Source organism: Ctenopharyngodon idella, chromosome 24 (genome assembly GCF_019924925.1).
Source record: "Ctenopharyngodon idella isolate HZGC_01 chromosome 24, HZGC01, whole genome shotgun sequence".
In the NCBI taxonomy this organism is placed as follows: domain Eukaryota; kingdom Metazoa; phylum Chordata; class Actinopteri; order Cypriniformes; family Xenocyprididae; genus Ctenopharyngodon; species Ctenopharyngodon idella.
In genome coordinates this window covers 28,861,286-28,874,366 of record NC_067243.1, presented here as the reverse complement: position 1 = coordinate 28,874,366, position 13,081 = coordinate 28,861,286, and the positions used below count along the sequence as shown (strand labels likewise).

General features: G+C 37.8%; 3 long non-coding RNA genes and 1 gene segment (V, D, J or C); all 4 read right to left on the bottom strand.

Moving 5' to 3' along the window:
- Nucleotides 1-4,445, bottom strand: part of LOC127506941 (uncharacterized) — a 34,987-nt gene extending 30,542 nt beyond the window's left edge. Inside the window, exon 1 of the long non-coding RNA XR_007928174.1 lies at nt 3,283-4,445. This is a non-coding gene — a long non-coding RNA (uncharacterized LOC127506941). The remainder of the gene's footprint in view (nt 1-3,282) is intronic.
- LOC127506794 (Ig kappa chain V-III region MOPC 63-like) overlaps nt 1-13,081 on the bottom strand; it is a 135,239-nt gene that overhangs the window by 84,802 nt on the left and 37,356 nt on the right.
- Nucleotides 1,040-2,694, bottom strand: LOC127506950 (uncharacterized). Of its 3 annotated transcripts, none has more exons than XR_007928183.1 (4): nt 2,545-2,694; nt 2,314-2,439; nt 2,053-2,235; nt 1,040-1,811 (listed from the first exon to the last, which is right to left on the bottom strand). It is a non-coding gene; the product is annotated as an uncharacterized LOC127506950 (long non-coding RNA). The 3 variants fall into 3 exon arrangements; XR_007928184.1 differs by having other exon boundaries at nt 2,053-2,232; XR_007928185.1 differs by having other exon boundaries at nt 1,042-1,811; nt 2,053-2,179.
- On the bottom strand, nt 5,034-6,283 carry LOC127506957 (uncharacterized). Its single transcript, XR_007928192.1, has 3 exons — nt 5,944-6,283; nt 5,748-5,813; nt 5,034-5,381 (listed from the first exon to the last, which is right to left on the bottom strand). It is a non-coding gene; the product is annotated as an uncharacterized LOC127506957 (long non-coding RNA).

Here is a 13,081-nt window from a genome sequence, read left to right as displayed (position 1 = left end):
ATATATTTGAATGTGTTAAGTGTTTTTTCATCCCGGCCCGTGATAGACGACGTCATTGCGGATGACGTCATTACGTCAGAGCGTAAAAGAACCGGTGAACCGTTTTTTTTCAACCGGTTTATTGAATCGAACTGTCCGAAAGAACCAGTTCGTGGAAAAGAACGGAACTTCCCATCACTAATCCTGACACCGGAGAACGAGCTCTTGAAGCTCCGCCCTCTTAGCCCGAGCGCAGCAGCTCATTTGCATTTAAAGGGCACACACTGAAAAGGCGTGTTTTTGCTCAACCCCAAAAAGTGGCAATTTTAACATGCTATAAAAAATTATCTGTGGGGTATTTTAAGTTAAAACTTCACATACACACATCAGGGACTTATTTTACATCTTAAATATGATAATAGGTAATAGATAGATAATAGCATAATAGGTCCCCTTTAAGACTGTGGCTGCATATAATGTGTCAAAAGATGTATGTCTGAATTCACAGTATTTATAGAACAGGCAAAAAGTACCGAGATGATCTACTGCTTTCAGTGAGATTCTGAACTGTGCATCTGATGGACACTTTACTATCCCATGAGGCCACAGGAAAGGATTTGTTAAAGTGAAGTGACCCAACTGATGCTGGTAGGTCACATGATAATGACATCATGGTAAATGTAGTATGTCCAGATTACATTCATACACACTCATACTATACAGAACATACTTTTTTAGCGGCCGTTAAGTAATTCCTTACCCAAAATAAGTACCTACTGAAGAGAGTATGTGATTTCAGACGCAGCCCATGTGCTTGATACTCCATACACTTTATTGTTATATTAACCTTTTGCGTATGCGTATGATCGTACGATCACACCGGTGTGATTAGAACGTTCAGTACCTCACGTGATCAGCTGCCAAATTCAAATGTGCTTGCGCACTTTGGCTGGCGTTAAACAAGAGATGGACGTGCGCAGCGCTTTTCATATATCACATATATGCAGTGTTTTCAACCAAATAATGTTTATTTTAGGTTTCAGACATTTAAATACACATGAGTACTAACAAAACAATATATTTAGAGTTTGTAAATTACATTACATTTTAATTAGACGACACGTTTTATTCATAGATACACATTGTGTAAGTAACTTTAAAGTTTACTCTATTCTTCCCCAGTTCACCGGCTCACTTACTTTCATGTATTTCGGGAGAAGTGGATGAATTCACGTGTTGTAAATCCAACAGATCCGATTCTCTGTGCGGCGCAAACTAACATGGCGGCGCCCATCGAGCATACGGCTCAACTAACGCGATCGTTATAAAGGTGTTTAAACAGCAAAACACATCCACTTGCACATATTTGACAATCGGACTATACATATAGACTATATATATCATATTTGTGTCTAATTTGCATAATTTGTCATTGTTTCAGACCACACTCACCCTCATTCATTCATACAAACACAACTGCTCACAGACGTGACCTGTTTTCTGAATCCAGCATATCATTAATAGTTTTGTGGATTGAACTCTTGGAGCTCTTACTCTCTAACCGAGTCAAGGACGATCTCAGCAGTCCAGAGGCTTCAGACACTGACAGTGTTTCATTATAAACTGATGAACATGAACAAACCTCATCTCTCCATTAGTCCAACTCTTCTGACTCATTTCAGAGAATAAAGTGTGGACAGTGAAACTCATATTTGATCATCAGGTGATTCTGTTCCTCTCAGAATAGAGCAGCTCCATCAGCAGATGTTCAGCGTCCTCACAGGAGCTTCATGTTACTGGAATCCACTGCTTCTCTTGTTTCTGGAGATACACTGGGAAAGTTCAGATAACACCTTGTTATTACTAAAAGGAACAATAAATAAATAAACCCATTTCACATTTTAAAAAGTCTAATGTTGAAGAAACAGTCGTGTCTGACTCAAATAATTACTGGAGATCAGGTTATAAATGGAGATGAAGCAGTCGCAGGTTTAGTGTTTGTTAACAGCGGGGTTTGTCGCCCACATTACAGTAAGGATGTGTTTGTTTCTGCTAGATGCAGTTGTGTTTTACCCCAATAAAGGACAATGAACTGTTTATCTGTTTCATATCCTCTTCTTTCTTTTTCTTCTTTTCTTCCTTTTTCTTCTCTTGTCTTTTTCTTCTCTTCCTTGTAATACACACCAAAGTTCAGGAAAACCTGCATGATCCCAAAGCGATTGTGGAAATTACTGAAGCACATCTGATAAAAACCTGCTGAGATACACATGATCATTCATTCATTCATTCAATTTAGTATAATTTTTACTTTACACGTATCAAGGTGAGACTCACCAGTCTCCTCAACACTGAAGACAATCTGAGCACTTTCATCGTCAGCTGTGCCGATTATTAATCCGCTCGGAGCATTAACAATCACAGACAGATGTCTATCAAGGGCCACACAGTCACCAGCAGGACCTGAACACACACATACTGAGCTGAAACATTCAAACTATTCAAGTTCATACTAATATTTAAATGCAGAACAATGTCCTTCCATGAAGTGTAAGTAGAAGCTCTCACCATAGTGAGCAAAGTGCCAGAAGCACTGGAGATCTCCGGCACACAGCATGATGACAAAGTCATACTGATCCACTGCCCAGAAGAGCTCCTGATCCGATAGTTCTGGATGAGGGTCTTTCAACGCTCCACTGTTGTTCAACCCAAACATTTACAGAAGCCAAACAAGATAAATGACAGATTTGAAATTTCAGATTTGAAATATGACTGGAAATAAGTTAAATGAAACCAGAGACCTATTGAGTTTCTGATGATGATTAACTTTGAGTTTTTTTTTTTTTTTTCAAAAGACTGCATTTATGTTTGTAACCTCTGAGACCCTTGAACTGCCACTGGATTCAACAATAGCTACTAAAAATGACTGAGAGCAGAACAGAACACAATCTTCATCATCACACAAGACAAAAGAACAACAATGAACAAAATCACCTTCTTCATCTGGACTCTCACTCTGTTTGCTCAAGGTTTGTGTAATGCAGCTCCACAATTATTCTCTTGAAATATTAAATGTTTATAATTTTATATAATATTTTTTTAGAATTTATAATTGTATTATTATAATTATTATTTTCTTCTTCTTCTTCTTCTTCTTGATCTTTCTTTCAGAGTGTAGAGGACAGTACACTGTAACTCAGAGTCCATCAATAACAGCAGCTCAACCAGGACAAGAAGTCAGAATAAACTGTAAAACCAGCAGTGAAGTGTATAGTGGTAATCGTTTAGCCTGGTACTTACAGAAACCTGGAGAAGCTCCTAAACTCCTCATATATGATGCAACAAGCCGTTATACTGGAACTCCATCTAGATTCAGTGGCAGTGGATCTGGCAGTGATTTCACTCTGACCATCAGTGGAGTCCAGACTGAAGATACAGGAGATTATTACTGTCAGAGTTTACACTATCCAGGCAGCACTAGGGTGTTCACACAGTGATAAAGAGTGGTACAAAAACCTCGGTCAGTCAGACGTCACAGTGATGCACTGATACAGCTGAGAGATACTGCAGCTGCTCATTCAACACAATCACACACAACACTGATCACAGACAAACACTAATAACACTAGATCATCTAAATCAACATCAATCTTGTGTTTATGAAGAGAATGAGTCAGTGTTTAATATGATCATCATGTTTTAGGTGTAATATATGATCCCTGTCAATCAAACTGAACAGACTGAATTCAGTCACTTCTGCTGTCTGGACGTGATGCTTTCCATTTGATTTTCATGACATTTCTGAATGTTTAGATTATATAATCATAAAACACTTTGTAACACTTTACTTTTTTTTTTTTTTTTTTTTAATGCACCTTATAATGAACTGTTTGATCTCATGAATAATTGTAACCATATTTATAATACATTATAAAACTTATCTATTCATTGAACACACCATTAGAAAGTATAATTCCTTTAAAAAAAGCAATTTCAGAATCTGCAAATATTACAATGCATTTTAACTTTGGTTATAATTATTTATGAAAATATATAATGAATTATAATGTACATTACGAATATGTTTATAATGCTTTATATATCAGCACTTTAAGTTAATGTTACCAAGTATTTTTGATGAATTATGTATTTTAATACACATCATAATGCATGTCTGATACTGTGAATAATGTAACCACGTTATACCTCATAATAATATAATCTATTCATTGTCACGACTTGAGAAAGTATAATGCATTAAAACACGACAAACAACCAGTTTCAGATCTAACAAGGAATCTAGAAATATTATAATGCATTTTATCTTTCAATACTTTATGACAAGATATCAGGCATTATAACATGCATCCAAGTAAGGCATTACCACAATATCTAATACTAATTATAATTAATAAATGTTGTTCTTTTTTAAAAATCTAAATTATATTTGTTTAAAAGGAAATAAATAGACCGACTTACCGAGCACCAGTTTAGTTCCTCCACCGAATGTGTACCACAGTGATACAATCTAATGAAACGGTCGTACAAAAACCTCTATTCCACTCGAGTGAACACAAACTCCAGCAGAGAGAGAGAAACAACACTTCAACACACTGATATTAGAAGAAACTCAGATCTTCTCAACACTCAAACATTCAGTTTGGATGAAATGCTTCTCAAAAAGGAAAAACAAACACACTTTTATTCAAAATGTTTGTTATCAAGTGTAACTATTTTCATGATCATTTGAAGAGTTTATTGATCTCATTTACAAGAGACATTATTCATTTTGACTTTATATCCTATATTTCTCATTCATTCTCTTGTCGTGTGCTGATATAACACTGTTTAAAGAAATATATCTGATGATCTGTGACCTCTGAGGTGACCTTTGACCTCTTTTATCATGGATGATGTTGTGGAGTTTCTCATAATGATCTTCTGTTCTTCATATGAAGCTCAATCATCATGATTCACAGAAAAACCTGCAGCTTCAGACTTCAATCTTCAGTCAAAATGTGCTCAAATAACGAGCCCCTGCCCTTTTTCAAAATGAACCAAAAGTGCCCCTCACAACAATCATCATCAATGATATTGTGGTTAATAAAACAACAATAATATATATATATATATATATATACAGGGCTTGACATTAACACCCACCAACCCACCAAATGTGGGTAGATTTCAGCTGTGGCGGGTAAGACAGCCACTTTGGCAGGTTGAATATAATTTCAGCTTACAGCCTAATCAAAGGTAGCCAATTAAAATTACAATCAAGACAAAATTACAATCCAATCACAATTCTTTATCGATTAACTTGCAGTTAGTGAAGGCGATCGGCGGAATCGCATTGAATGACAACAGAAGCTCTCTCTCTCTTGCGCGATCAGATCTCCTTGCGCCTGAATAGTCAAATACACACACACACAGAGATGTCAAAATGTCCATCGTCTGGAGTATCTCGCGTGAATACAGTCGGTTATGGCTCAAGTGGACGTAAACAGGTGGGTAAAAACTGGATATGTGTCAGTATATATCATACATGCATTCAGCAGCCCAATTAAATACCTGTCTGTCATTAATGTAAATCAAACAACAGAAGATGTTAAATAAATGTTAAATAAACCTACTGTATCTGAAAAAAGAGTTTAGGCTATTTACTATTGTATTTGTAATTTGCTAATTTGCTTCTTTGTTCTTTTTATATAGCCTAACAAAAATAACTTATACAATTATAAAATTTATCATATTATGGTCATATTACCCACCCCTTGCCCACCCGTACATTCCAGCTGATATACCATGTAGGCCTAGTCTTGATTTGGGTGGTCAATCTGCATTTGAAAGTTTGAAAAGGTTTTAAATCTAGCTAATCAAGTAAAATGACTCAAAATCAAGTAATTTTAGCATGTCAAAGTCAACTTTAATAACTAGATTTGCTAGTAGACATAGCACAATACTCACCCTAAAGTTGTTGATGTAACTTGAAATGTTTAATGATCTTCTCCATTTAGGTGTGACAGCTGACAGACTCGCAACATGATAAACATCATTTACAGTAATCCAGCGATGTTCTTGTAAGCTGAAAAGTCATCTTCTCTATCATTTTGAAAGCTCTGCGTGAGGAACAATGACTTCCTTCTTCTTCTTTTAGTTTTTTGGCGGATTGCAATCATGACTTATCAGGTGCATAGCTCCACCTACTGTACAAGAGTACACAGCAATGGATTATTGTGCGATGAAACTACATAATATTAATATTAAAAACAATGACTTCCGATGCTGCACCGATGTAAATAGGCTGCCTCAGGAAACCTGTGGAAGTGACTGTGTCCATTGGGGCGTAAATGCCACCCAGGACCTTTTTAATTGGTTTAAAGAAACACCAGGTATCCAGTGGTCCACAAATATAGGGAAATTACAGATAGTAAGGATTTACTATTTGAATGTAATTTATTTTTTATTATTTTTATGAGAAATTTTCAATTCACCTATAGGTGAAATGGGTGCTTCTTAAACGACGTTTCAAAAAAGGTTCAGGAGCAGCACGGTCCCGAATGAAACGTCCCCATCTGACTAACAGAGAACCGTATGGGAACGTTCTGTTAATGTCCCAAATGTCCTCTTTGTAACGATCTTTATCGTTACAAATTGATTAACCAATATGGAACGTCCCTCTAAAGTCATATAAAGAAACTTGAACTGCAGCACTTTCATAACAAAAAGAGGATGTTTTACAAACATCTCTAATGTGAAGGTTCAGGATTTCCGTCACATTTAAAGAACTTTTAGGGAACGGTGCGCAAGGTCACGAGAACGTCCCTTCCTACATGGGATAGATGTTCATCTGCACATCCTCAGTTTCTCAATAGTCAGAGTAAAAATAAAACTACTGAACTAACTAAAACTAACATTAGTCAGAATGTAAATGATCATAGTGTGACTCTAGTGTATATGAGTTTGTCTGTTGTAAATCCTGCCCACTTCTTTGCATTGTCACACATGCTTCAGTGCTCTGAGAGTGTTTATAGTGCTGTGAGTTTAACACTTCATGACTGAGAGCAGAACAGAACACAATCTTCATCATCACACAAGACAAAAGAACAACAATGAACAAAATCACCTTCTTCATCTGGACTCTCACACTGTTTGCTCAAGGTTTGTGTAACGCAGCTCTACAATTATTCTCTTGAAATATTAAATGTTTATAATTTTAAATAATATATATATATATTTATTTTTTTTCTTGTTCTTTCTTTCAGAGTGTAGAGGACAGATCACTGTAACTCAGAGTCCATCAATAACAGCAGCTCAACCAGGACAAGAAGTCAGAATAAACTGTAAAACCAGCAGTGCTGTGTATAATAGTAATTATTTAGCCTGGTACTTACAGAAACCTGGAGAAGCTCCTAAACTCCTCATATATACAGCAACAAGCCGTTATACTGGAACTCCATCTAGATTCAGTGGCAGTGGATCTGGCAGTGATTTCACTCTGACCATCAGTGGAGTCCAGACTGAAGATACAGGAGATTATTACTGTCAGAGTGAACACTGTCCTAGTAGCTGTGTGTTCACACAGTGATAAAGAGTGGTACAAAAACCTCGGTCAGTCAGACGTCACAGTGATGCACTGATACAGCTGAGAGATACTGCAGCTGCTGATGGAGGATCACAAACAACACAATGGTGTATCAAACCTTTCAAAAACATTACTATTATTATTTATTTATTGTATATTATTATTATTATTATTATTATTATTTTATTTATTTATTTTTATTTTTTTGATGTACTAAGCATGTAACATAATCTTTATATTATATAAATGTTAGTGGTGGTTGGCCCTCCAAAACTTGCCACTACAATGTAATCTAACTGCAGGAAAAGTTTCTCAACCTTTTTTACTCGATGGCCTCCTCCTTCACCAAATCAAAACTGCAGTGCCGATCTAATCCAACAGTGGATTTAGCTGACAAAGTCAATATAGTGGAATAAAAACAACACCTAGTCTTTTTCACTGCAACTTCAAAGGAAGCAGGACAATGTTGTCGAAACTAGCACTGGATACCTGAGTCATTTTTTGACTTCAAACAGTGGTGGCTTTTTCTGGACCTCTGCGATTAAATTCTCCACAAAGTCGTCTGCCATTTTAAATGCGCGAGCCCTTGAATTAGAACGGATTCTGATTGGCTGTCAGTGTTTTATCATTCAATGGCTGGAAAAAAAATATTTCTGAAAGTGATCCCAATTATATCGTTTCTGTATATCGTTATAGCTGTGGTGTGGACAGTGCTATTCCTTTATATTTAGAACTATTTTTAGAACTTTATCGTTATCTTTATAGTTATCGTTCTTGGTGTGGTCCTGTTCGCCAGCATCGGGGGAATCTTTTTCTTTTTTTCTTTCTGAAGTGGAAGATTCACCTGGGCCTCACCATCAGGGGTGGCTGCACAGACTGAGTCTGACGCTGAGATTTCTGCTGTGTTTGCCCGGGCTGCTGCAAACATTGTGCTCATGTGGACCCTCCACCCTGCACTGAGCGTTCTGCCCAGAGGTGCATGAGGAGCTCAAAGTTGTGGAAGGCATCTTTTACTGCCAGCTCCACCCTCACTACCCTCTGTGTTGGGGCAGTCAGGGAATACTCTGATGTTATCCAGGTCAAGTGATTGCATCTGTGCCAACAGAACGATTGAGACTCCCATCTAAAGCCTGTCGGTTCACGTCGTCCCTGATAACAAGAACTTAATGCTGTTGGACAGGCTGTCTCTGCTGTACATGCCACGGACATGAACGAGGATAGTCCCGACCCAGCACACATGCAGGAACTATGCTCGTACCGATTTATTAATAATTAATAATCATCAATAATTAATAATCATAAACTGTGAGGTAAGATTAGTATACACACATCAGAAGGCCTACTCTCTCATCTCTGCATAGAAAGACACATGTGCAAATGAGATGCTAAAATTCAATGGTTAAAAGCAGCACTTTAAAGGAAAATTCACTAATCACTGATGCACATTATGACAGAAACCCTTAACAATGTTCTAACATCATAAATACAGTGATTATGATATAAAGATACAGTAAAGCAAATACAGGATAAATGTGAAACAGCAAAACGACTTCTGCTTCCCCGTCGACATACAGCATGAGCGCAAATGCTTAACTTAAACTACATAGCTGAATTCCTGAGAATGAGAGCTTTCTCCCCCCCTATCACGGCAGGGGGGCGATTTGGGATGACTATATATTTAAGCCTTAATTTATTATTTTGTGTAACATAAAAACAAATGTCATTATATTCTATGTAAAGCTGAGAATCTAAGCTTTCAAATGGTACCATATTGAGGCCAAAAGTGTTAAAAAATTAAGTGTAAATGTTATGACGTCACACTGCGGCCCACCCACGGGCCGGTGCGGGTTAAGAGGTTAATACATCATAATAAATAAAGTCTCTGGTACTTGAATACTGCAGTTCTTCTTTACACCATTGTGTTGTTTGTGATCCTCCATCAGCAGCTGCAGTATCTCTCAGCTGTATCAGTGCATCACTGTGACGTCTGACTGACCGAGGTTTTTGTACCACTCTTTATCACTGTGTGAACACATATTTACTGTTGATATAGTGGTAACTCTGACAGTAATAATCTCCTGTATCTTCAGTCTGGACTCCACTGATGGTCAGAGTGAAATCACTGCCAGATCCACTGCCACTGAATCTAGATGGAGTTCCTGACTGGAGGCTGTTGGTCCAATAAATCAGTTTAGGAGCTTCTCCAGGTTTCTGTAAGTACCAGGACAGACAGGGTGGGTTACAGCCTGTTAAAGGAGTGCTGGCGGAGCATCTCATCACAACAGTTTGTCCTGGTCCAACTGTATGAACTACAGCTCGAGTTTGAGTAACTGTGATCTGTCCACTGGAAGAGAAATTAATATATTCAAATGTAAAGTACATCAAGGCAATAGAACATGATGTGTCATATTAGAAATAGATGTCATATTCATAAAATATAAAACTTTAGTATTTTTAGTTATAAGCAAGTCAGAGTTTCACTGTATACCTGATATACAGATCAGAGTCCAGATGAAGAAGGTGATTTTGTTCATTGTTGTTCTTTTGTCTTGTGTGATAATGAAGATTGTGTTCTGTTCTGCTCTCAGTCATGAAGTGTTAAACTCACAGCACTATAAACACTCTCAGAGCACTGAAGCATGTGTGGCTATTTAAATCATTATCTTGAAGACTGCAACTCATGTCTCAAAGCTGCTCTTATGTTAAAAACAAGGTGGATAAAGACTATAATGTTTGTCTCATTGGTTTAGTGTCCAAACCTGCTCCTGAAGGGCCTGTAGAGTTCAGCTCCACGTCTACACTATCACAAACTTGTGCTGGAGGGGCGACAGATAAGAAAGTGGGACTCTAATGGAGACAAAGTCCACTTTCTGCTCTGACAATTCACCCATTCCTGAATTATGAGGGAAGTATATTAATATCATCTCAATACTTAATGCATTGGAGGAAGGTGACAGATAAGAGAGTGGGACGATAATGTCAACTCACCCTGCTGAAAAATCCAGCATAAACCAGCATGAATGCCATGTTGGTCCAGACTGGTTTAGTGCTGGTCTAACTGGTCAAGAAAAACTGTGCTGGTGTAGCTGGTCCACAGCACTCCCACTTCCCATGCTGCCCCTATACCAAAATCTATTTAAAATACATTTATTTCAAACTAAGTATTCTTCACATCCATTAACATATTTTATAGAACTTACTGATATAAAATTATAATTAAACTTTATTTGGAGTGTTTATTTATTGCACAATGCACATTTCTTAAAGGGCTGGTTGATTATGATTTGACTTTTTTAACTTTAGTTAGTGTGTAATGTTGCTGTTTGAGCATAAACAACATCTGCAAAGTTACGATGCTCAAAGTTCAAAGCAAAGGGAGATATTTTCTTTTAAAGAATTCTGTTTAAGGACTACAACAAACAGCTGGTAGGGACTACAACGAGCTTCTTCCTGGATTGGTGACATCACTAACCCTAAAATTTACATAAACCCCGCCCCTGAGAACACACAACAAAGGGGGCGAGGCCATGTTATTGCAATACAGTACATAACACAAATGCAATAGCATGTCATAAAAGCAAGGTGATAACATGACAAGTTATAACTGTAATTAAACTAAACTATAGGCCTGTTCTGACTTCATGCAGCACACATTCTCTGGCTCTTTAGGATCTTACAACAGTTCCCAGTATCTCACAAAAGTGAGTACACCCCTCACATGTCAGCAACCATTTTAGTATATCTTCTTAAGGGACAATACTATAGAAATGAAACTTGGATATATTTTAGAGTAGTCAATGTGCTGCTTGTATAGCAGTATAGATTTACTGTCCTAAGTCAGTGGTCGGCAATAAGCGGCCCGCGGGCCAAAACTGACCCGCCAGTAATAATATCTGGCCCGCGCCCGCAGCCAGATTATTTTGATAGTGGCTGGTTCTGAAATCTTGGCTGGTTCGAGATCTTCGTCTCGTGGTGCCGTCTAATATTATCACCGTGTCTACACCAGACGCGCCGCACCACAACAGCTAAAAGCTGTCTACACTGAACTCGACAAACCAACCATTTGCAAAGCACTTGGACTATGTCAGAAATAGAACAGGGAATCTGTTTACTGTCGGGAATGTGTTGTGCCGCGCCACATCCAGTGTAGACAATATCATTATAATGGGTTCTATTATCTTTTGTAGCGTTGCGCCGCTCGCGTCTGGTGTCGATGTTATATTCTTTGAAAACAGCGACAACTTCGTTGCAGATAAGACACACCGCATTTGCATTCACAAAACAGGTAGGAATAGGATGAACACACTGTCTTTTTTCATTCTTCTTTGTATGCCCTATTTTCACTGTCAACTTTCCTCTTTAGACTCTTTGATAGTGCCATTTTCTCTCACCAGCTAGCTTAAATGTTAACATCACTCTGCACACGACGTAATAGTGTACCTGCAGCAGGCAAACAATTAAAAAAATGCAGTTTAGTGCGTGAGGATGCCAAGGAATAATTCTGAGTGTAATAGCTTTTAATAGGCTATGTAAAAAAATAATTATTACAATAAGTTAGGATCCATTGTGTAACAAGCAAATTAAAATGTTACACATTTATTATTCACAATATGGAAAGAGGAAATAAAACATTTTGTTAAGAGCATGACTCAAACATGCCGTCAATGGGCTTATTCAAGTTATTTTTATCCATTCCGCATCTCCCACGTTTATTTTTAGCAAGGCGGTCTGTGTTGCAAGTCGGTGAATGAAGATACTTGCCAGGTTACTTGTCACTTCTCTGCTTTATTAATTTATCCAGTGTAAAACCCGGACACCGCCACACAAATGTGGCTTTTTGTTAATGACTGTACAGGATTTAACACAGAGTAGCTTAATACCAGTTACAAAAGACACTGTTACATTCTGTCACAGGCAATTCTAGTTGCATTTTTCAATTAATTTCTTAAATTAACCTTTGACTATGTTCTAGCCCGCCATCTAGTGGCAAAATTTTTTTTTTGGCCCGATGCCAAACTTAATTGCCGACCCCTGTCCTAAGTGATAACAGTTGTATGTTGTTTAACCATGCAAAGCCACATGTCCTATTCATCATGTTCATGTTTTTGTCTGCTTGACAGGACCATACAAATGAGTGTATCTTGTATTAGAGCAGTTAAAAATTGGTGCTTTGAGTACAATTCTCTCATACTGTTCACTGGATGTTCAACATGGCACCTCATGGCAAAGAACTCTCTGAGAATTTGAGAATTAGAATTGTTGCTCTCCACAAAGATGGCCTAGGCTATAAGAAGATCGGTAACACCCTGAAACTGAGTTACAGCACAACGGCCAGGGTCATAGAGAGAAGTTTTCCAAGACGGGTTCCACTTGGAACAGGCCACAGAAGTTGAATCAAAGAAGTTGAGACCTTGTGCTGTGCGTCAGGTGCAGAAGCTGGCTTCAAAAAACAGATGCACGAGTGCTGCCAGCATTGCATTAGAGGTTGCAGAAGCGGAAGGTCAGCTTGTCAGTGTTCAG